At 44.1% G+C, this 26,148-nt stretch overlaps 1 protein-coding gene and 1 long non-coding RNA gene across 2 annotated transcripts in view; both read left to right on the top strand.

Moving 5' to 3' along the window:
* Positions 1–9,801, top strand: part of LOC124622663 — a 383,452-nt gene extending 373,651 nt beyond the window's left edge. The window contains exon 3 of the long non-coding RNA XR_006980670.1: positions 9,701–9,801. This is a non-coding gene — a long non-coding RNA (uncharacterized LOC124622663). The remainder of the gene's footprint in view (positions 1–9,700) is intronic.
* A 151-nt stretch (positions 9,802–9,952) lies between these two features.
* LOC124621839 (synapsin) overlaps positions 9,953–26,148 on the top strand; it is an 810,142-nt gene continuing 793,946 nt past the window's right edge. The window contains exon 1 of the mRNA XM_047147282.1: positions 9,953–10,047. The gene's annotated coding sequence lies outside the window, so the exon portion shown is untranslated. The remainder of the gene's footprint in view (positions 10,048–26,148) is intronic.

The raw sequence follows: 26,148 nt of genomic DNA, 5'->3' as shown, positions 1-26,148 counted from the left end.
TATCAGCTACGATATATTTTACTTCCACTAATTATTTCAGAGGTTAATCCTCCGTCATCAGGTGGGTTTACGTCAATTAATAAGACATCTATGATTGATATGTTCTGCTTTGGGGTAACCTGTGGCACTGTCTTCGTAAAACAGAAAACAAAACAGTATTTTAGTGGATGGCTTATAGTTCTGTGGAGTTCCACCCCCATGCCGGAGCGCTGGTAAGCCGCAGCTGGAGAATCGGTTACTCATTGCGTTTTACTGCCCTTGTTAATACATGTCGATAAAACGAATATCGTACAAGATTAATTTTTGTCAGTTCTATCGAATAGGAATGTAATATTCTGTATTAAAAGTAATTTTGTTTGGAACGGGAAAATAACCGACATTTCCCGTGGACTCGGGGCGACACATGAAAGATGTGATGACCAATATCTGTTTGCTGTGACTCTTGCTACACACTGCAAAAACGAAATTGCAAATATAGAGTGAAACACCATAAAAATGCGTCTAAAAATAGTTATGACGGATACCCGGTATATATAACCTGTTTATATAATTAAGATTATATCTACCAGTATATACTATCCAAAAAATGATCCACACATTCTATCAACCATTGCTTAGATACAACATGTAGTAGTCATAGATGTAAGCGTAACTATCCAGAACTCTGTTATAAACAAAACTATTGCCTCCTTCTCTTACTGCTTTCAGCCATTATTTCTCAACCATCGCCCTCCCCCCCCCCCCCCCAAAAAAAACACACACACACACACACACACACACACACACACACACACACTGTCAATGCTACTGTTGACCGCATGATCATTCAGTATTTCCTTTACGCTTGCTAAATTCTAGATTCCATCTTTGTTCACTTTACTGCATAACGTGCATATGATGCTGCGTGTGACGTAAGACGCCAGAAAAAATAGCCTGTGACACGCTAGAGATATTTTTACTTTTAAATTTACATTATCGTTCACCTTTTTAGTCAAATACATTCACGAAACTATGAGTGATGTACTAGAGTAGTGCAAATTTGTCAAATAAAGATATGGTTGTTGTCTGTGGCTGTTATATGAAATAGAGGAAACAGCCACAAATTGGTTGTAGGTTAATTTATTCAAAAAGTACCGTTGTAGATTTCAAATTTATACAATTCATCATCAGACGGACTTCACGCGTTCGTCGAAACATGTGATGCGTTGGAAGAAAACTATGGAAAGAAATGCTCCAGACGCACATTCGAACACAAGCCTGTAGCGCAACTATCTTTGGTACACGGAGTAACTGTCGAATTATTGTTTATCCTAGGGCACCTTAACAATAAACCAACGCTTCATATGTTTTGACGAAAGCTTGAAAACAAACTGTTGATGAAATGCATAAATCCGAACCCTGAAATGGTACTCTTTTTTGGATAAAATAACCTGAAACTAATTTCTGGCTGGTTTCTGTACACCAGCAACAGTTTACTAAAATAGTGTTTCCTTTTTGTCTTTTTCTACTAGACAGTGCCTGAAATTGCCACAAATACCTACATGTAGTATTAATTCACGTAAATCCACTTGATGATGGATTTTTAAACCTCTGAAAGCCATAGTGGAAATAAAATGAAGCCATAGGCTTCCAGAGACCACCAACATCTATGATTTATATATGCAGTCTGAAGCAACGAATGAAAATTTGTACCAAGACCGGCTAAAAAATGCTTCAAATGGCTGTGAGCGCTATGGGACTTAACATCTGTGGTCATCAGTCCCCTAGAACTTAGAACTACTTAAACCTAACTAACCTAAGCACATCACACACATCCATGCCCGAGGCAGGATTCGAACCTGCGACCGTAGCGTTCACGCGGTTCCAGACTGAAGCGCCTAGAACCGCACGGCAACACCGGCCGGCGTACCAAGACCGGGTTTCGAACCGTGGTCTCCCTTTCACTAGGCAGATGCGCTATCCGCTACACCACCCTGGCACAGTGACTCTGCACGGCCTCACAGATTAGCCCAGCATACCTCTCTCGTCACTCCAAAATCCCGTTCACGCCACAGTCTACTTGGTATTTCCCCAAAGCTCATTTGTGTAAAGAACCTATGCCTGGGTTTCAGATAGGATCCCCCATTTCGTTCGATGCTGAGGTGTTATTCCAGTACACTCGGACAGCCTACATCTACATCTACATCTACATTTATACTCCGCAAGCCACCCAACGATTGTGTGGCGGAGGGCACTTTACGTGCCACTGTCATTACCTCCCTTTCCTGTTCCAGTCGCGTATGGTTCGCGGGAAGAACAACTGCCGGAAAGCGTCCGTGCGTGCTGGAATCTCTCAATATTTACATTCGTGATCTCATCGGGAGGTATAAGTAGGGGGAAGCAATATATTCGATACCTCATCCAGAAACGCACCCTCTCGAAACCTGGACAGCAAGCTACACCGCGATGCAGAGCACCTCTCTTGCAGAATCTGCCACCTGAGTTTGCTAAACATCTCCGTAACGCTATCACGCTTACCAAATAACCCTGTGACAAACGTGCCGCTCTTCTTTGGATCTTCTCTATCTCCTCTGTCAACCTGACCTGGTACGGAACCCACGCTAAGGGCTTTCCCAATGAATCTCAACCTGGCACCCGCCTTACCAACAATTAATTTTATATGATCATTCCACTTCATATCATTCCGTACACATACTCCCAGATATTTCACAGAAGTTACTGCTACCATATAATCATACAATAAAGGATGCTTCTTTCTATGTATTCGCAATACATTACATTTGTCTATGTTAAGGGTCAGTTGCCACTCCCTGCACCAAGTGCCTATCCTCTGCAGATCTTCCTGCATTTCGCTGCAATTTTCTAATGCTGCAACTTCTCTGTATACTACAGCATCATCCGTCAAAAGCCGCATGGAACTTCCGACACTATCTACTAGGTCATTTATATATATTGTGAAAAGCAATGGTCCCATAACACTACCCTGTGGCACGCCAGAGGTTACTTTAACGTCTGTAGACGTCTCTCCATTGAGAACAACATGCTGTGTTCTGTATGCTAAAAACTCTTCAATCCGGCCACACAGCAGGTCTGATAGTCCGTAGACTCTTACTTTGTTTATCATGCGACAGTGCGGAATTGTATCTCAATACTGTATCTTCAGTACCGTTCGAGTTTGTGAACGGGAATTCGATTGAGCAGGGACGCGTGCTAGGGTAGACCACGCAGTTGTGCAAAGCCATTGTGCCAGTGTGGCGTAGTGAGCAGGAGATAGAGGTTCGAATCCCCACTTTGGTACAAACTTTCACTCGTCGCTTCAGGCTGCATATACACAGTAAAAATGAATTGTGCCTGTTAACAGTACTCTGTCCTGTCGGTTGATATAAATAACAGTATCTCTAAAGCCTAGTCTAGTAAGTTCGCATCTGAAGACGCTGTAGCAAGTTAAGTACCTTAGCTTGGTTTTGTTGCGCGATCTTAGACCGGGTGATGAGATGTCGACCAGAAACAGTATTTTTTTTTCTTTATTGTTATTTTCAAACCCGTACAATCAGGCAGGCTGTCAGCAGCATATTACGCCGCTCTTCAGCCATAGAACAGAGAAATAAGCAACAGAAAGAATACACATAAGTGACATAACGGTGGGTGATAAAACAGTAGACACATAAAGACAAACACGGAGCCGTTCACACTCGATGATAATCCACACTACAAACTGTTGACACGACGCACAGACACTGATGATGGCGGTGGCACAGGTGAACGATAGAGTGTGACGGTGAACACTGAACACTAAACACGACGGCACACACGAGACAGTGATGGCGATGATCTCCGGCGCGCGAATGTCTACGTAGCGTGTGCGAGTCCAGGGACCTGCCAAGAGGGGAAGAAGGGTGAGGTGGGGGAGACGGGAGAACAAAGATGCCAATGGCTGAGGAGATGGGGGAGCAGTAGAGGGACAGGGGAGAAGAAGCCCGGGGGAGGAGTGGGGAGAAATGGAGGAGGGTGGGAAGAGGGAGAGAAGGGAGGTGCCCAAAGGAGCAAACACAGGAGAGGGAGGGAGGATCAAAGTTGGTAGGAGGGGTAGATGGAGGGGAGGAGGGCATCATCAGGGAGTGGGAGCTGGCGGAAGCCGTCTTGGGAGAGGGTAAGGAGGGTGGAGAGATGGAGACCGGGTGGGACGTGGGAATGCAGGTGCGGCAACGGGTGGGTGTGGGAGAGGATGGGCGAGACAAGTGGGTGAGGAGGATCGAGTGTGTGGGAGGTGTACAGGATCCGTATCCTTTCAAGGAAAAGGAGGAGGTGGGGGAACGGAATGAGATCGTACAGGATCTGCGTGGGGAGGGGAGACGGATGCGATAGGCGAGGCAGAGAGCATGGCGTTCAAGGATTTCTGGATTTCTAGCGATTTATAAAAGGTGGGGGGGGGGGGGACGGAGATCCAGGCCGGATGGGCGTAACAAAGGATAGGGCGGATGAGGGATTTATAGGTGTGGAGTATGGTGGAGGGGTCCAGACCCCACGTACGGCCGGAAAGGAGCTTGAGGAGACAGAGTCGGGAGTGTGCCTTGGCTTGGATTGTCCGGAGATGGGGGGTCCAGGAGAGGCGACGGTCGGGGGTGGCGCCAAGGTACTTAAGGGTGGAGGTGAGGGCGATAGGACGGCCATAGGTGGTGAGATAGAAATCGAGGAGGCGGAAGGAAGGGGTGGTTTTGCCCACAATGATCGCCTGGGTTTTGGAGGAATTGACCTTGAGCAACCACTGGTTGCACCAAGCGGTGAACCGGTCAAGATGGGATTGGAGAAGGTGTTGGGAGCGCTGCAGGGTGGGAGCAAGGGCAAGGAAGGCGGTGTCATCGGCAAACTGGAGAAGGTGGACGAGGGGGGGGGGGGGGGGGGGGGGGTGACGGCGGCGGCATGTCCGCCGTATATAAAAGGTACAGAAGGTGGGAGAGGACGGAGCCTTGGGGCACACCGATGGAGGGAAAAAAGGTGTAGGAATCCGTGTTATGGATGGTGACGTAGGAAGGACGGTGGAAGAGAAAGGAGCAGATCAGACGGATGTAGTTAGTGGGAAGGGCGAAGGTTTGGAGCTTGAAGAGGAGACTGGAATGCCATACGCGGTCATAAGCACGTTCGAGGTCAAGGGAGAGGAAGATTGCGGAGCGACGGGAATTAAGCTGTTCGGAAAGGAGATGAGTGAGGTGAAGGAGAAGGTCGTCGGAAGAGAAGGACGGCAGAAAGCTACTCTGGGTAACGGGAAGGAGGCGGTGCTGGAGGAGATGCTGGTGGATGCGGCGGGTGAGGGTAGATTCCAGGACCTCGCTGAAGACCGAGGTAAGGCTGATGGGACGGTAGGAGGGGACGGCGGACGGCGGTTTACCAGATTTAAGGAACATCAGGATACGGGAGGTTTTCCACAGGTCGGGGTAGTAACCGGTGGACAGGACTACAATGTAGAGCCTGGCCAGGGTGGAGAGGAAACAGACAGGAGCTTCACGAAGATGACGGTAGGTGACACGATCGTGACCAGGAGCGGTGTTGCGTTTCGTGTGGAGTGTAGCAATGACATCATGTGTAGTGATAGGGGCATTGTGTTCCGTCAGAAACAGTACACAGTGAAAAGATTTTATGCACCTACACTGCCCTCCATAAGTTTGGAAACACCAGGCTGCGTATTACAACGGAGCAAGATGGAAGAGATCTATGTAAGTTATTGGTTATAATACGGAATAGCAAGCTCAAATAACGGTTAATAATGACACGTACAGTACTGTACACGTAATTATTGTACATATACATACATATTAGAACATACTAGTATTGTTCCGTTTTATGTAAACCGACGTTACCTGTCCAAGCAGTTCTACTAAACACGCCAGGTGGCGCGTGTAGACCGCATGGCTATGTAGAGGTACGGTGTTTACATATCTGTTCACTTGTAGTTGCGTTTCCGTAAACGTATAACACGCCGCGAAAGTAATTGGAAATGGCGCCAAAGTGCCAGATTCCTTATGAATCACGGGTAATGGTAATCACTTTGCACCAAGAAGGCAATAGTGTCCGAAAAATAACAAAGAAACTGATGATTTCCGTCAGCGGAGTTGTCAAAATCATACACCGGCATCGAGAAACAGGCTCCTATAGAGATCGTCCTCGCTCAGGAGCACCCAGGAAAATATCAAAACGCCAGGAAAAGTATTTTGTAAGTGACCAGTAAACATAACAGATTAAAAACTGTCCGTGAATTGGCTGATGAACTAAACGCACCGAGCGAGGTGGCGCAGTGGTTAGACACTGGACTCGCATTGTGGAGGACAACGGTTCAATCCCGCGTCCGGCCATCCTGATTTAGGTTTTCCGTGATTTCCCTAAATCGCTCCAGGCAAATGCCGGGATGGTTCCTTTCAAAGGGCACGGCCGACTTCCTTCCCCGTCCTTCCCTAATCCGATGAGACCGATGACCTCGCTGTCTGGTCCCCTTCCCCAAAACAATCCAACCCAACTAAACGGAACGAGAGGTACGCCGGTGAGTGGGTCAACAGTGAGACGACGCCTGGCAGACAACAACATCCGAGGTTATGTAGCAACAAGGAAACGAGTGTTGCGCCCTGTTAACAAGAACAAAAGGCTTCAGTGGGCTAAGAAACACCAACATTGGGCAGCGGGGGATTGGCAAAGAGTCTTATTCACTGATGAATCCAAGTTCGAAACATTTGGAAGTAAACGCCGTCAATTTGTACGCTGTTTACCACATGAACGGTTGAATCCTCAGTGCGTAATTCCAACTGTAAAGCGTGGAGGGGGTTCTGTGATGGTATGGGGATTCTTTGGAAGGAATAAAGACGGAAATTTGGTGAAAATAGATGGAAAAATGAACCATAATGATTATCATGCCATTCTCCAGCGACATGTTAAGACATCTGGTTTGCGACTGATTGGAAAAGGGTTTGTCTTGCCGGAAGATACCGGCCCGAAACATACGTCTCGCTTATGTCAGAATTATGTGAAGTCTCTAGAGGTTCGCAAAATATTGAAAAACATGAAATGGCCGCGCCAATCCCCTGACAGGAATCAGCATGGGTTTCGAAAAAGACGGTCGTGTGAAACCCAGCTCGCGCTATTCGTCCACGAGACTCAGAGGGCCATAGGCACGGCTTCCCAGGTAGATGCCGTGCTTCTTGACTTCCGCAAGGCGTTCGATACAGTGCCCCACAGTCGTTTAATGAACAAAGTAAGGGCATATGGACTATCAGACCAATTGTGTGATTGGATTGAAGAGTTCCTAGCTAACAGAACGCAGCATGTCATTCTCAATGGAGAGAAGTCTTCCGAAGTAAGAGTGATTTCAAGTGTGCCGCAGGGGAGTGTCGTAGGAACGTTGCTATTCACAGTATACATAAAGGACCTTGTGGATGACATTGGAAGTTCACTGAGGCTTTATGCGGATGATGCTGTGGTATATCGAGAGGTTGTAACTGTGGAAAATTGTACTGAAATGCAGGAGGATCTGCAGTGAATTGACGCATGGTGCAGGGAACGGCAATTGAATCTCAATGTAGACAAGTGTAATGTGCTGCGAATACATAGAAAGAAAGATCCCTTATCATTTAGCTACAATATAGCAAGTCAGCAACTGGAAGCAGTTAATTCCATAAATTATCTGGGAGTACGCATTAGGAGTGATTTAAAATGGAATGATCATATAAAGTTGATCGTCGGTAAACCAGATGCCAGACTGAGATTCATTGGAAGAATCCTAAGAAAATGCAATCCGAAAACAAAGGAAGTAGATTACAGTACGCTTGTTCGCCCACTGCTTGAATACTGCTCAGCGGTGTGGGATCCGTTCCAGATAGGGTTGACAGAAGAGGTAGAGAAGATCCAACGGAGAGCAGCGCGCTTCGTTACAGGATCATTTAGTAATCGCGAAAGCGTTACGGAGATGATAGATAAACTTCAGTGGAAGACTCTGCAGGAGAGACGCTCAGTAGCTCGGTACGGGCTTTTGTTGAAGTTTCGAGAACCTACCTTCACCGAGGAGTCAAGCAGTATATTGCTCCCTCCTACGTATATCTCACGAAGAGACCATGAGGATAAAATCAGAGAGATTAGAGCCCACACAGAGGCATGCCGACAGTCTTTCTTTTCACGAACAATGTGAGACTGGAATAGAAGGGAGAACAGATAGAGGGACTCAGAGTACCCTCCGCCACACGACGTCAGGTGGCTTGCGGAGTATGGATGTAGATATAGGTTCGTAAAATATTGAAAAATATGGAATGGCCGCCCCAATCCCCTGATTGTAACCCAAACGAGCTGCTATGGAATGAATTGGATGGGAGGATCCGAAAACGGGAAATCATGAGTGGGTCACAGTTGTGGGAGGTTCTGCTGCAGGGATGGAGATTAATGCCAACTGAAACCTTGGCAAAACTGACGCAGCGTATGACGAGAGTGTGCAAGGCAGTGATGAAAGCAAAGGGTGGCTATTTTGAGGAATGGAAAATTTAATTGTCGCACGTTCCTGTGTATTATTTGAGCTTAATAAACATCTGGAAGACAACAGAACGTCTTTTTATACTGTATTTCCTTTCCACTGTCTATAATTACTAGGTGTTTCCAATTCTATGGATAGTAGCTCTCGCGTCCGTCGGCCGTCGTAATTTAATATATTATTATCATTATTTTGATTGTTGCCGACTTACGTGGTGGGCCTTAATAAAAATGATATTTCATTCAATTTTGATTTACGATTTAATGTTTTCCTGAAGTTCTCCTTTTTAACAATATTAATCTCAAATTATTTGCAACGTTAATGAACGTTGGACTTACTGAATCTTAAAACATGATCATATAGGCTGAACAATGGAATAAACTTTTCATATTAATTTCCTCGGCTAGTGAGTTCACTTTAAAGCAAAAGATCTTTAGTTATTAATTACAATTGCGGCCCACACACACGCGAGATTATTTTCCCTTACCTTCGTTAACCATTGCATTGTAGTCGGAGTCCTGGCTCTGGCTCTCGGCTGTGGTACTGAAAATAAGAACCTTAAAGCTACCTATTTTCTGCAGCGTCGGGCGGCTGTGGAGAAGAATCAATATTATGTTAATAGCGGGCGAGTTTTTCGCTTCCGCTAAATTTTTGATAAGTTAATATCGCCACGTAATGGCGTGGTTGGCTGCATCGGCCGCTGCGATTGTTGAACTGTAAATTACTCGAATGCAGGTTAATTCAAAGGAAGGCGGACATGAAATCGGGATGACCTCTTACAAATTAAAAGTGCACAATAATATTAAATCAATATATTATCTGCTTAATTCATACAAATATGCTTACATTTGCCAGCACTCGCAAGATGTCCGTCTACGAGCAACCAAGACAAGTGAAGAAGTGAAGACGACTAAAAAATTAACAAAAGAGCGTATCTTGTCGTCTCTTTAGATAATTTTGTTATATTTCTTTGCCCTCGAAACTTACGCAGAGAAATTATTATAATATAGAGAAAAATGTATGTTCGCCTGAGCGGCTAGTGTCCACTTATTCAAATTTTAAATGTCTCTTCTTTATAAATACCGTTTTCTAAGTCTTTTCGTAATATGGCACTGGGGACGCTATATAGTGTAGCTAGTCATCATACTGCTGAGACACAGACGTCAGTGTATGGCCACGGCTGGTTTCGCTCCCGCCCAGGTTCTCGTCCGGCGACCTGTCGTCTGAGTTGGACGACGCGCCGGACGAGCGGAAGCCGCTGCCGCCGACGCACGAGGGCGTGCCGCTGGGGCTGTCGAGCGGCGTGCAGCCGGCGCCGCCGGGCCCGCAGCACGGGCCGCCGCCCCCCAGCGCCGCCCCCGCGCCGCCGGTCGGCGGGCCTCCGCCTCCGGCGCAGTCGCAGAGCGGCGGAGACCTGTCGCTCAACCTGCGCACCGGGCCGCGCACCACCAGCGCGCCATCCTCGCCCGCCAAGACGCGCGAGTCGCTGCTGCAGCGCGTCCAGAGCCTCACCGGCGTCGCCAGGGACCAGGGCGCCAGCATACTAGGTGAGCGGTGCTGCACCGTACTAATACTGAGAGGACTTTTTTTTTTGGTCATCAGTCTACTGACTGGTTTGATGCGGCCCGCCACGACTCCTTTTCCTGCGCTAACCTCTTCATCTCAGAGTAGCACTTGCAACCTACGTCCTCAATTGTTTGCTTGACGTATTCCAATCTCTGTCTTCCTCTACGGTTTTTGCCCTCTACAGCTCCCTCTAGTACCATGGAAGTCATTCCCTCATGTCTTACCAGATGACCTATCATCATGTCCCTTCTCCTTATCAGTGTTTTCCACATATTCCTTTCCTCTCCGATTCTGCGTAGAACCTCCTCATTCCTTACCTTATCAGTCCACCTAATTTTCAACATTCGTCTATAGCACCACATCTCAAATGCTTCGATTCTCTTCTGTTCCGGTTTTCCCACAGTCCATGTTTCACTACCATACAATGCTGTACTCCAGACGTACATCCTCAGAAATTTCTTCCTCAAATTAAGGCCGGTATTTGATATTAGTAGACTTCTCTTGGCCAGAAATGCCGTTTTTGCCATAGCGAGTCTGCTTTTGATGTCCTCCTTGCTCTGTCCGCCATTCGTTATTTTACTGCCTAGGTAGCAGAATTCCTTAACTTCATTGACTTAGTGACCATCAATCCTGATGTTAAGTTTCTCGCTGTTCTCATTTCTACTACTTCTCATTACCTTCGTCTTTCTCCGATTTACTCTCAAACCATACTGTGTACTCATTAGACTGTTCATTCCCTTCAGCAGATCATTTAATTCTTCTTCACTTTCACTCAGGATAGCAATGTCATCAGCGAATCGTATCATTGATATCCTTTCACCTTGTATTTTAATTCCACTCCTGAACCTTTCTTTTATTTCCATCATTGCTTCCTCGATGTACAGATTGAAGAGTAGGGGCGAAAGGCTACAGTCTTGTCTTACCCCCTTCTTAATACGAGCACTTTGTTCTTGATCGTCCACTCTTATTATTCCCTCTTGGTTGTTGTACATATTGTATATGACCCGTCTCTCCCTATAGCTTACCCCTACTTTTTTCAGAATCTCGAACAGCTTGCACCATTTTATATTGTCGAACGCTTTTTCCAGGTCGACAAATGCTAAGAAAGTGTCTTGATTTTTCTTTAGCCTTGCTTCCATTATTAGCCGTAACGTCAGAATTGCCTCTCTCGTCCCTTTACATTTCCTAAAGCCAAACTGATCGTCACCTACCGCATTCTCAATTTTCTTTTCCATTCTTCTGTATGTTATTCTTGTAAGCAGCTTCGATGCATGAGCTGTTAAGCTGATTGTGCCATAATTCTCGCACTTGTCAGCTCCTAGAGAGATAAAGTAGGGCTAGATAGATAGTGTGGCAGATAATGAGTGTGAGAGACAGAAGCATAGATACTCCGGACATCAACGGACCAGAAGGCGACGCCACCAACAACACACTAGGCCGGAAGATCAACAAAACGTATCTTTACTCTGACTTAGGAAATGTCATACAATAGGGCCTCCTCTGCCCCTGCAGAGTGCAGTGAGACGCTATGGAAGTGAGTCTTATAAACGCTGATGGACCATGCAGGACGACTTGTGCATCATCATAGCCCTCCGTATTAATAGCAATATGGTCTATTGCTTTATAAACTGTAAGGCCTTTTATGCTTCTCCTATAAAATCGTGGCATCTTCTGCATGAGCGGTCCAGTGCTGTTGCTCGAACAGCTGCACGAAGACTGACGACACCTTCTTAACAGATTCATTACTTATATAGACAAAACTGATGCCTCCTTGAGCCCCTGGTTCTCTATGTACGCTTGGCGGTTGTTGGCTGACTGTAATAGTGACAAATTTTCTAAGTCCGTACTGGGTTGGATATCCCGTACGCGAGCTGTAGGAAATCTAGCAACACGCGTCTCATTTGGCTTGCCATGTTTGTAAACACATAACGAAAAGCGATAGGCGGTTACGTAATGACCAAGGTCAACACTCACACAGAGTATCTCCCATGTGGCTGATGCAATGGCTTTGTAATTTTTTTTATTTGGTATTCTTTTTTGATAGGAATAAGGAAAAGGGAAGGCTTCATTTAATTTCTCCTCTGGAGACAGATGAAACCAAATAGTTTGCAGAGCGGCAGCCAATTCTGATCTCTTCGTGAGTGCAGGATCCATGCACAGAGCCTGCGTTCCATGACATCCCAGACATACTCTATGAGGTTAAGATCTTGGCTCTGGAGGTGCCATCCCAGTCTTTGGATCTCCCCTGCATGTTCCTGGGGCCATACCTGGGCGACTTAGGAGCTATGTGACGGCACATTGTCATCCTTAAACACCGCAGAACCGTCAGGAAATGAAACTACTCCAGAGACCTTTTCAAGACTCAGACATTTATGAAATATTGTATGCAGCCTGAAGCGACGAATGAAAATTTGTACCAAGGCGGGCTTCTAGAACCCAGATCTCCTGGTCCCTAGGCAGATGTGCTAACCACTACATCACTCTGGCACAGTGACTCTGAACAACTGCACAGACCACAATAGCACACCTCCTTCCTCAATCCAAAATTACGTTCACATGTCAGCCCACTTGGTATTCTCCCTAAACTCATTTGATTAAACCACCTATGCCTGGGTTTCAGGCAGGATCCCCCATTTCTGTCAGTGCGTTGTGTTGGAAGGCCAAAAATGGGTATAGATGGTCACCGAGCAGCTCAACATACAGCGGATCATTCGGATCTCTTTCAAAACAACTATGGGTCCCATTCCATACCAGGATCCGTTGATTCATATGGTCTGCACCACAAACAGTACCTCCCGTCGGCATGGTGCAGTTGAAATCGTTTCTTGTCCGACCATATCACGTTACGCTGTTGTGCCAGATGGCGTTGGGTTAACATTGGCACCCGTGTGCTGTGCCAGCTCCCATGTCCCATGGAATCAATTGAAACGTCCCCTTAGAAAAACGAAGAATGACAGTGCTGGAAAAACTCTTACATTATTTGATTTTCAAACAGCTGAGAAAAACTGACGTACTCAGACATTTCTCTCTTTACTCATTCTGATCAACACTACACTGACACACAATACTTTTAGCGCAACGCAATCTGACTTTCAATAATCCCTACAAAAGAATGGCCCTGACTGACAGTAACCTATACCTTTCATGAATCACTTACCTCACAAATATCTTCGTTACTCGAACTACTGCAATACAGCGAGCGCCAATACAATCAGCTAAACAAAAGATTCTAACTACTGATAGCACTAACTGCTGATAGGAATAGTTAGCAAATGAAAGATTTTGATAGAGCATCTCTCTCCTCACATCCGTCTCTGCTGGCGCGTCACCTCCAACTGCCCAACGCTAAGCGCTGTTTACATCGAACTGCCCAACACTACACAAGCAAATATTCCAACAATGAGTCCAACCAGCCACAGACTGCACACAGCGCAGTCATCGATTTTCATACAGAGCACTACGTGCCGTTACCAACACAATAACCTAAACAGCCTACTTACACAATGTTCCTACGGATTGTCCACTGGGACACGTGTGTAGAACGTCCAGTGTTGAATTGAGCCATGATTTGTTGTACTGTTCCCCTTCTCTCACTTTTGACAATCCGTCTCAGATGTCGCTGGTCACTGTAATCGACGGTGGCTGGACGGCCGGTAGTTAGTCTGTTGTGGACTGTGACACCCTCGTTCAACCATTCACTATTGACTTTGGACGCGGTTGAATGTGTGAAGCCGACCAACCTACACCTTTCGGCGGCGTCAGCTCACGAGGAAGTTGCATGTTACAGAAGTCACTGGCACAATCGCTACTCAGGAAGTCTCCTATAGAACTGCAAAAAAAAAAAAAAAAAAGGTTCAAATGGCTCTGAGTACTATGCGACTTAACATCTGTGGTCATCAGTCCCCTAGAACTTAGAACTACTTAAACCTAACTAACTTAAGGACATCACACACGTCCATGCCCGAGGCAGGATTCGAACCTGCGACCGTAGCAGTCCGGTGGTTCCGGACTGAGCGCCTAGAACCGCGAGACCACCGCGGCCGGCTATAGAACTGCAGATGGCGCACGGTGAGTGTGCTGAGCATACAACACACCTGCGCCATCTGTGCCCCACATCCCGTATTTGCTAAGTCACTGTACTTACGAGGTGAATACGGCACGAGCCGACCGTTGTGACTGAGCGGCTGTAGGCGCTTCAGTCTAGAACCGCGTGACTGCTATAGTCGCAGGTTCGAATCCTGCCTCGGGCATGGATGTGTGTGATGTCCTTAGGTTTAAGTAGTTCTAAGTTCGAGGGGACTGATGACCTCAGATGTAAAGTCCCATAGTGCTCAGAGCCATTTGAACCATTTTGAACACGGCAGGTTCCATCACCCGATTTCCGTGTAACTTTGCTCAGTGGAAGAGGAGCCAAAATAACCGTACGTGTGTCTCGGCTTATCCGTAGATACCAGACCTTTTTTCTGCGAAAACGCCGACGAAAGTTTTCGCCATGATTTACATGCCTTTGAGCAGGCTGAAAGTTGAACTGAAGCGGTGGCGCGGTTTGTAGCGTCGCTTCTTCGCAGTTTCGCGCTCCGTGAGCGAAACTCAATTCTTTTTAATTTAATTTTATTTCATTCATCTACCCATGGTCGTAGAAGGTTACTACACAAATATTCCATATCACATTAGGGAACAAATGGCTCTGAGCACTATGCGACTTAACTTCTGATTTCATCAGTCGCCTAGAACTTAGAACTAATTAAACCTAACTAACCTAAGGACATCACACACATCCATGCCCGAGGCAGGATTCTAACCTGCGACCGTAGCGGTCTCGCGGTTCCAGACTGTAGCGCCTAGAACCGCTCGGCCACTCCGGCCGGCCACATTAGGGAACACAAGAGCGTTGTATTAACTGTAGAATTACAACTGTGTTTCACATACTCCTATACATGTTATCAATTTTTATATTAATTATTACATTTTATTCTTATGTTTGTTCTTCCGGAACATTTCGTGCATTCCATTGGATGATACCGATCGTAGAAACATTCGAAACACAGAAATTCCGAACACCAGAAACATCGATCAAAGGGAGGTTTACCACAGTGACGCTTGGGAGAGAAACGTCGTTACCATTGCTGAACTTTTCACTCATTTCCAATAATTTCGGAGCAGTCCACTCGTATTGGATCTTTTTTTCCGGAAACTGCTTCTTGCAGTTGATTGTGAATCAAGATACACTACAAGAATTTCACCGAGAACAATTTCTTTTATTTTTTATTTTTGTTCACCAGACAGATACACTATTTTGGTACATATCCGATATCACTATTCAAAATGATCTCTGACGGTCATTAGATATTAAGGGCGATCAAGGCGCCATTGTACGTCCTTTCACGCAACTACATTAAGCCTGTCATACTAATTTGACCCTTTTCTGGTCATTAGCGCTTAGAATTTAATATAGTAACTTTACACCCCATCCAAGCTTAGTCATCAAATACTATCGCTGACCCCAAGTAATTGAAAAATGGGTTATTCATCCCCCATACTATTAGCCTGCTTCTAGCTGATGGTATTTTGTCTGTCCTGCGTGCATGCGTTTTGACCATCCGTGGAATTTGCTATCACATACATATAGTTTCAGCCTATCCACGTTCTATAGTTCTATAAAATCGTCCACGAACTAGGACATTATACGTACACACGCATTAACTTCCTGCGCCTTCGACCCGATCATCGGATTACTTTAGTAACACATTTTTGCCAATCACATGGAAGAAGACGATTTCTCAATTTGCGCACGCGCGTTGCTTTCCGATATTCTCACTCCCTAGCTGCCGGCACCACCTCAGTTTACCTGAGAGCCCGCGCCCCACCGGACGTTGGCTGGGGTGAGGAAGCACGCTTCTGACGTTTGAGCTAAGTACACGTGACATGGTACACACGTACCGTTTATTTTACATTTTATGGACGTCTTTTGCCCTTTCGGGCGTTCTGTATTAATGTTGGACCATGCCTCTTTAGGCAGTTTGTAGATTTAGTGTGTTCCGAAGAAGGCGTGGTTATCCGCGCCGAAACCTAGGTCAACAATCGAGGCGGATTCTTTATAATTAATAGACGAACAAGGACAACGTTATTTCAACACACACTGGAAAACATTTTGTAGTAATCTTCTACATAGAGAGATAGATAAAAACAAGAACAAAAAAACTGTAATCCGGTTTCGAACAAGGGGTGCAATAACTGTGAAGCCACAACGCTAGCAACTGTGCCACCACTAAGGTCGAATTCATCATTCGCAAAAAGGCACATAGAGTACTTCGAAAACTTTGACCGTCTTTTTCTCTGAAACGGTCGGGCATCTGTGGATAAGCCGTGACACGTGTTCGGTTATTTTGATTCCTCTTCCACTAATCGAAGTTTCTGGGAAATCGTGTTACAGCAGTTGCCGTGTACTTCTCGTTAGAACACAACAGAACGTTACAGACAGGTCCTCTTACGATTTTCTTCATAGGGGTTACAGAATATAAAATACTTTCCTAAAGAAGTACTACGAACTAAAAGAAATGGTTCTGACGAAGGAGGATTTATTTTAAGAACAGTTGACAATATTCTAATGCAAGAGGAATGGAGTTCAGATAGAACTCCTAAATTTATGTTTCATGTCACCAAAGCCATTCATGGTCAGTTGAGTCTATCTACCTGTCTTTCTCTCTTTTTTTTCTTCAAGTAAATTCCAAATTAATTAAGAAGCATTACCACTCAAAAAGAAGAACAGTGTCTGAGGCTTGTATTCGGGATGTCGTTGGATACATTCCCGTTAGTAAGACTTCTTTTTACTTTTGCTTATTATTTGTTTTCATTATTAAATCGAAATTTTAGTTAAATACTATCGAATCATGATTTTATCATCAGAAATAAAATATTTAGTTTAATGAATGAAAATGAATTAAAATTTTATACAACCGTACAAAATGTCTTACTGTTAAGGCGAGCCGGAGGTGCCTATGCTGCCCATGTTAAAATCACAAAGTTTGAGGAACATTTATGAATAAACTACCAAATAGAAAAATTTGAATTTTTTTTAACATATAGAGTGGTTTAGTATTGCAGTTATGACAGAGGGATTGTGGAGTATCTTTTCTAGCTTTTTTATTAATGACCCAAATTTTTTTACAAATAATTGCTTTATAATTAAACTGAAATGAAACTACTGAACATATTGCCAAATGGCTGTGTTACAATGTACGTTTGACCACTAGGAGTGTTGTATAAAAATTTCATCTCTCTAGCTTCAGTGCATTTTGAGAAAATGTTCCTTATATTCGAAAAATTCTAATTTATTGGAAATGGCTATCAAAGTTTCTCAATACAATCCTGCACTGTAGGATGGATTATCAGGGTCTTTTTCTTCATCCTCCTAAAGCTTCCTCTTCCGTCTTCTTTTCTGGCCTGTTGTTCCATCATACTTCATATGCCTTTCTCTTCTTTCTGCTCCTCTTATCCTTTCTATGTCAATATTTCTTAGTGCTCGTACAGTGTTCACCCCAGCTGTAAATCCTAATGCCTTCAGAACTTCACACTTCACACTGTTCCCTTGGTTGTAGGTTGTTATTGCATCATAAATGCCAAAGTGCAGTGTTTTTATGCTTACAAACATTCTTTTAGGAACCACTTTCCAAATCAAATTGTTTACGCTCTCAAAAAATGGTTCAAATGGCTCTGAACACTATGCGACTTAACTTCTGTGGTCATCAGTCGCCTAGAACTTAGAACTGATTAAACCTAACTAACCTAAGGACATCACACACATCCATGCCCGAGGCAGGATTCGAACCTGCGACCGTAGCAGTCGCGCGGTTCCGGACTGCGCGCCTAGAACCGCTAGACCACCGCGGCTGGCTTTACGCTCTCATTAGGATTCTGCGTCTTTCCGTGTAGACATTTGTGTAACAATTCTGGCTGTGCTAAGTCATGAAAAATTGGTTTTATTGCATTTATCACAGCTGCTGGCAAACCATGTTTGTGATCATAGTCCTTTTTTGCATTATATTTGCACCAGGAATCTTTTGGGCACAGGCTGTGTTGCGGGTATTCATTGGAAGAGGCAGTATGAAGGAACAATGCCCACACTGCTTTTCGCATGTCACTAACATTACTAGTATTTTGCCTTATAGCATACCCATAGTATCTCTGTAGACGTTCAATCACCTCATCAGTAAGCCTGCCTCTCCCTCCTATTGTCTTTCCATCACTGAGCTTACTTGAACCCTAAGTTTGTTTGAGCCTTCGAAGCCGTGTGCCCATACGCTTTTGCACATGCCCAGTGTACTCCAACTTTTCAACTAAAAATTCATTTCCATATGGTTTCAGTTCCTCTATAGTCTTGAAACCTTTGGAGTCACCATCCCCAAGGTAGTATTTGCTAGAAGATGTCACAGGGCTATGGCCGGCCATGTGTTGCTTAGCAGAAGAACGCACCGTTTCAGTAATTGTAGTATCGCAACTTGGTATTAGTGTTAATTTTCTTTTCCCTACGTTCTTCCTCTTCTTATATACACGGTTACTAAAACGTGGCATCGTAACCAGAACAACGCTTTACACAAGAAGTATAATACTACCAACAACAGGCGCAACACTGAACTCATTCGAAACGGTAAACAGCAAAGAGACGATGTTCCGCGCTCATAGCGCTTCATTTGTCACAGAAAACAATGTAGCCAACCCTTGCACACTCGCTGTATGCGTAACATAAGGCGCTGTATGCGTAACAGGCCGAGAAAATCCCAAGCAGTTCGCCAGGAAGTCACGAGAGGGTGTTAGATGCATTCAGCGGCCGCCAATTTCCTCTGCAGGCGCGGGGGAAAATGGTAATAACTCCACTTCTAGGGCGAGTAGAACAATAATTCAAAGTTTACGTTAAAGAGGAATGATCCAATTAATTTTCCGCAGCAAAAAAAAAATTGTAATTTTTTGGATTTGACCACCTCCGGCTCCCCTTAAATGAAGAAATTATATACAACAATCTTTAGGAACTTTAACACACGTGCAGCCTTTTTACATTATCAAGGTATATGTTTTCCTTTCTATATAGCACGCAACGCGAGAAACAACTGTGTTTTTCTACTTCTGTAGAGCTGACTTTTTTACTATCCAAACTACTTTATTTAATGAAAATTATTTCCTAATTTATGTTCTTACTTGTCCATGGTGTCGGCTTATTCCTTCTCAGGCTACGGTAAAACCTAAATCATTTTTCAAGTATGTGGCCTCTTTTGTGTAAGAATAGTCCAGGAAAAATATTCCAATCATCGAACAACAAAATAAAGACTAAGGAGACACAAACGCACGAAGTCCAGTACTATAATATGAGTACATGCGGCGAGACTATGTCGCTGTGTTAGCACGAGACACCACCTTCCTCCCACCCACCGCAACGTCGAAACTTTCTTCCCGACAAACTTTGACATTGACATCCAGTGCCGTTACCTGTCGCACCGTTCCATTCTGTCCCGTTCCTTTCGTTGACACCACGTGTGTACGTCATCATTTCAAATGTTTTGAAATTCAGTTCCGTGAAGTGGGACTCGACCGTACAGACGGGTGGAGAGATGGAGAGATGGACCTCAGCAGCTGCTAACTACAAATGGAAAATTGAACACGTTCAGTTGAACCTATCGATATCACTTGTCAGATGGTCCCGTAACGTATCGACGTTATGGTGTTTCACGTTATATCCGCGATAACAGAAATAACTAAACACTGATAATTTTTGGATCTATATCACTTTTTTGGATGTAATTTATGGTGACATACGAATCTGTCCTCCCCCCATGAACCATGGACCTTGCCGTTGGTGGGGAGGCTTGCGTGCCTCAGCGATACAGATAGCCGTACCGTAGGTGCAACCACAACGGAGGGGTATCTGTTGAGAGGCCAGACAAACGTGTGGTTCCTGAAGAGGAGCAGCAGCCTTTTCAGTGGTTTCAAGGACAACAGTCTGGATGATTGACTGATCTGGCATTGTAACAATAACCAAAACGGCCTTGCTGTGCTTGTACTGCGAACGGCTGAAAGCAAGGGGAAACTACGGCCGTAATTTTTCCTGAGGTCATGCAGCTTTACTGTATGGTTAAATGATGATGGCGTCCTCTTGGGTAAAATATTCCGGAGGTAAAATAGTCCCCCATTCGGAACTCCGGGCGGGGACTACTCAAGAGGATGTCGTTATCAGGAGAAAGAAAACTGGCGTTCTACGGATCGGAGCGTGGAATGTCAGATCCCTTAATCGGGCAGGTAGGTTAGAAAATTTAAAAAGGGAAATGGATAGGTTAAAGTTAGATATAGTGGGAATTAGTGAAGTTCGGTGGCAGGAGGAACAAGACTTTTGGTCAGGTGATTACAGGGTTATAAACACAAAATCAAATAGGGGTAATGCAGGAGTAGGTTTAATACTGAATAGGAAAATAGGAATGCGGGTAAGCTACTACAAACAGCATAGTGAACGCATAATTGTGGCCAAGATCGATACGAAGCCCACACCTACTACAGTAGTAAAAGTTTATATGCCAACTAGCTCTGCCGATGACGAAGAAATTGAAGAACTGTATGATGAAATAAAAGAAATTATTCAGGTAGTGAAGGGTGACGAAAATTAAATAGTCATGGGTGACTGGAATTCGGTAGTAGGAAAAGGGAGAGAAGGAAACGTAGTAGGTGAATATGGATTGGGGCTAAGAAATGAAAGAGGAAGCGCCTGCTAGGATTTTGCACAGAGCACAACTTAATCATAGCTAACACTTGGTTCAAGAATCATAAAAGAAGGCTGTATACATGGAAGAAGCCTGGAGATACTGACAGGTTTCAGATAGATTATATAATGGTAAGACAGAGATTTAGGAACCAGGTTTTAAATTGTAAGACATTTCCAGGGGCAGATGTGGACTCTGGCCACAATCCATTGGTTATGAACTGTAGATTAAAACTGAAGAAACTGCAAAAAGGTGGGAATTTAAGGAGATGGGACCTGGATAAACTGAAAGAACAAGAGGTTGTACAGAGTTTCAGGGAGAGCATAAGATAATTGACAGGAATGGGATAAAGAAATACAGTAGAAGAAGAATGGGTAGCTTTGAGGGATGAAATAGTGAAGGCAGCAGAGGATCAAATAGGTAAAAAGACGAGGGCTAGTAGAAACCCTTGGGTAACAGAAGAAATATTAAATTTAATTGATGAAAGAAGAAAATATGAAAATGCAGTAAATGAAGCAAGCAAAAAGGAATACAAACGTCTCAAAAATGAGATCGACAGGAACTGCAAAATGGCTAAGCAGGGATGGCTAGAAGACAAATGTAAGGATGTAGAGGCTTATCTCACTAGGGGTAAGATAGATACTGCCGACAGGAAAATTAAAGAGACCTTTGGAGACTAGAGAACCACTTGTACGAACATCAAGAGCTCAGATGGAAACCCAGTTCTAAGCAAAGAAGGGAAAGCAGAAAGGTGGAAGGAGTATATAGAGGGTTTATACAAGGGTGATGTACTTGAGGACAATATTATGGAAATGGAAGAGGATGTAGATGAAGATGAAATGGGAGATACGATACTGCGTGAAGAGTTTGACAGAGCACTGAAAGACCTGAGTCGAAACAAGGCCCCCGGAGTAGACAACATTCCATTGGAACTACTGACGGCCTTGGGAGAGCCAGTCCTGAAAAAACTCTACCATCTGGTGAGCAAGATGTATGAAACAGGCGAAACATCCTCAGACTTCAAGAAGAATATAATAATTCCAATACCAAAGAAAGCAGATGTTGACAGATGTGAAAATTACCGAACTATCAATTTAATAAGTGACAGCTGCAAAATACTGACGCGAATTCTTTACAGACGAATGGAAAAACTAGTAGAAGCCGACCTCGGGGAAGATCAGTTAGGATTCCATAGAAATGTTGGAACACGTGAGGCAATACTAACCTTACGACTTATCTTAGAAGAAAGATTAAGGAAAGGCGAACCTACGTTTCTAGCATTTGTAGCCTTAGAGAAAACTTTTGACAATGTTGACTGGAATACTCTCTTTCAAATTCTAAAGGTGGCAGGGGTAAAATACAGGGAGCGAAAGGCTATTTACAATTTGTACAGAAACCAGATGGCAGTTCTAAGAGTCGAGGGCCATGAAAGGGAAGCAGTGGTTGGGAAGGGAGTGAGACAGGGTCGTAGCCTCTCTCCGATGTTATTCAATCTGTATATTGAGCAAGCAATAAAGGAAACAAAAGAAAAATTCGGAGTAGGTGTTAAAAACGATGGAGAAGAAATAAAAACTTTGACGTTCGCCGACGACATTGTAATTCTGTCAGAGACAGCAAAGGACTTGGCTGAAAGTATTTGTATGGAGTGTAGCCATGTATGGAAGTGAAACTTCGACGGTAAATAGTTTAGACAAGAAGAGAATAGAAGCTTTCGAAATGTGGTGCTACAGAAGAATGCTGAAGATTAGATGGGTAGATCACATAACTGATGAGGAGGTATTGGTTGGTTGGCTTTTTGGGGGAAGAGACCAAACAGCGAGGTCATCGGTCTCATCGGATTAGGAAAGGACAGGGAAGGAAGTCGGCCGTGCCCTTTCAGAGGAATCATCCCAGCATTTGCCTGGAGCGATTTAGGGAAATCACGGAAAACCTAAATCAAGATGGCCGGACGCGGGATTGAACCGTCGTCCTCCCGAATGCGAGTCCAGTGTGCTAACCACTGCGCCACCTCGCTCGGTGAGGAGGTATTGAATAGAATTGGGGAGAATAGGAGTTTGTGGCACAACTTGACCAGAAGAAGGTATCGGTTGGTAGGACATGTTCTGAGGCATCAAGGGATCGCCAATTTAGTATTGGAGGGCAGTGTGGAGGGTAAAAATCGTAGAGGGAGATGAAGAAGCTTTCACAGGATAGAGTAGCATGGAGAGCTGCATCAAACCAGTCTAAGACTGAAGACCACAACAACAACAACGAATCTGTAGCATAGTACTAGGTCTAGATTTTACTGAAAGATAACAATTTCATTATGGGTTGACGAAACAGTACCGAAAGCTTTATCTAATTCGCGTTATTCCTCTTAACTCCGTACCTAAGTGTCCTTGAACAAAATTCAACTTTCACACTTCCCTCCTGAGCAAACTGATAATTCCTATCTTGTTAATCGACCGTTGATTTAGTCAAATTGTCCCATAAATTTGTTTCGTCCGCAGTTAGATTTAGTACCTCTTAGTTAGTTTCATATCTACCCATCTAATCTTCAGTATTATCTGTAGCACTACATTTCATAAACTTCTCTTCCTGCCTGAAATGCTTTGGTCTACGACTTACATCCATATGTTACACTCGAGACAAGTGTATGCAGAAATGCCTTCTTTATCGTTATATTTATTTTAGTAGTCGAAAATTTCTGTTTTATGGAAACGCTTTTTACCAGCTTGCGTTTTACATCCTACCCATGGCCATTTCAGAGTTTTTCCACCGTAATAGTTTCCGTGACTTTTTGCTATAGCCAGCCCTATTTCTGGCGCTTGCTTCCCTTGTCATATGTAATTGATTTGCTGACTTGGATTAGCTTCATTTTTCTGGAAACTCCTTTAATAGAGTATTACTTATGAGTCTTCTGAGAACGAGGATACGTTATGGATAATATGAGAGATCGACACTTTGTGTGATATTTTCGTATCATAAGACGAAGGAGGGCATGAGGTATATTTACAGAAGCCTTGTTTGATGCATGTCCCCTATAGAGTGCAGAACTGGTCTCGCAGGGGTTACAGCGTGGGCTGGCTTATGGAAGGTTCTCTCATTACATCAGAAGCACTTTCGTGAACATTTTCAGCAACCGGTAGATGAGGTAGATCTTGTGAGAATAACCATGGATTTGGCAAGTGCCGTTAAACTAAAACGTTTTTTTCATTTAGCGCTCACACACTATGTTTGAATGCTATACCGAATTTGATTGATACGTTATTATCATCAGCCCACAAATACTTTTTGGCCTATGGCTGTGTCAGAGAACGTAAACAGCCGACATTCCATGACGCCCCAAGTAGAGAGCTCCAATAGGAGCCTTACTGATTTGAGCACTGACTGAAATAAACTTCGTCGATAAAAGTAAAGTGCTCTCTCATGAAGTCTGCCAATAATAAGACAAATCAGGAGGAATGTCATGCTAGCCCTCGATACAGCAATGATCAGCAGAAAGTTGAAACACTTCAATATTATCGTGGTCATGTTACAGTAGTGCTCCATGGGAGTATAACTCGGAACAGCGACGATGGAGATTGGGCAGGATGTGATTTTTGAAGGTGATAGAAAGATGGCGACGGACCAGCGGAGGACTTTTGACCCAGATGCGTAGAGGGAGCAGGAAGGTGCTGTTATATTTTCCTCCACTTTCTGTTTGCTGCTCCAAGGGAAAGATTGTGCTTTTTGGGATACAGCCCTTTACAGAGTTGCGCTTCTCTTCAGCCAAATGTCTTAGCAATCGAGGAGTGGGACAGAACGAATGCCAGTGGGAATATCTAGGAGAGGACTTAGTTTCGGCATTTCTCCCGATGACCTACGAGAGCCTCCCGAAAACTTTGGTCGCAACCGAAATTTTGGAACAATCTGTAAATTGTCCTAGACGAAAATTATAATTGTGTATGTATGTGTGTGTGTGTGTGTGTGTGTGTGTGTGTGTGTGTGTTTGTGTGTGTGTGTGTGTGTACATGCGCTGGGGTACTTTGATCGTATGAATTGTTTCGAGGGCAACCTATATGCAAAAGAAATGTGTAAAGACTTGACTGTGTTTAACCGAAGGGCATGAGACGTATCTGCGACAGGTCTGTGTCAGAAGATGAAGAAATAACCAGTTGGAAGAGGCTGTAGGAGAGACTAATGAACTTTCTTAGAAAAGACTGAACGTAATATAGTTCTGTTGCTTTGACGGGACCTAAGTATACGAATTGGTGTAACGCTTTGACACACAAACATTTAAAGTTTCATCATGAATATTTTACCGCCAAAAGTAGAGGTCGTTAGTGGGAAATCTGAGTCGGCCATGTATACGTAGATGGCAAGCAGTGACTTATCTTCCAGTCCAGTGGCCGCATCTGGGCGATTTTCTCGGCAGCAATAAGAATGCTGCAGGGTTCACTAGCGGAGTATTGGCTGTATTGTAGTGAAATTTTATAACAGTGTGCACACTTCAGGTTTACTTTCCATTGCTTACCTCGTTTCGCCAGAACGTCATCGTCCCTATGAGGGTTGCCTCTCACCTTCTTGCAGGTAAATGTTCAAACCAAAGCTGGACCGATATTCCGTACAATCATATTTCGTCCAATAGGCGACAGAGCACAACTGATGTACATTTTTCATACTGTTAATTCTTTGCTTGCACGATCAGTTCTGTAGCTCCAGAGAAGACAAGCAACAAAATATACACATAAATAACTTATAAACAACTCAAAAAACTTAACATTACGTACTTACGTAGTTATTACAAACTCAAACTTGCCCGGCTACACAATAAGAACAGAGATTTCTTGCACATATTGACAAACTGTTTCTGAAACTAACGAGTGCGGATGTTCTATTTACCACTTATGAAAACATTTCAGATCTCAGACTTTATCTTTTTACTTCTTTAGAAACATTTCACTCTGGAAGAAGAAAATTCTGTAACCAAGTCACGACAGGGGAACTATTAGCTCATACCATGTAACGAATATGCCACGCCACAAACTTCGCAGCTAATTTATACTGCATGGACAGTTTATTTTTGCATGACTTCATCATGTTACATAAACCAAATTGAAAATGTTTCTGAGAATACGGAAGATACATAAAACTGCCGATATTCTGCCCTTACGAACGTAGCACTTAAACATAACAATTGAATTCAGTGCTTAGCCGCCTCCCAGAAAAAACTTTTCAATATCCTTCTGAACACTGAGTCGGATAGTAGCACTCCGCCCGTGAGCTGTAGAATTCCCTCAGAATGACAAAGATCTCGTTGTTTCGAAACTCTATAAAGCCAAATTACGCTGTCTACGAAGGCTGCCCAGAAAGTAATTT

The sequence above is a fragment of the Schistocerca americana genome, chromosome 7 (genome assembly GCF_021461395.2).
Source record: "Schistocerca americana isolate TAMUIC-IGC-003095 chromosome 7, iqSchAmer2.1, whole genome shotgun sequence".
In the NCBI taxonomy this organism is placed as follows: Eukaryota; Metazoa; Arthropoda; class Insecta; order Orthoptera; family Acrididae; genus Schistocerca; species Schistocerca americana.
Note: the sequence above shows the minus strand (reverse complement) of the source record. Positions and strands in the feature narration are given on the sequence as shown.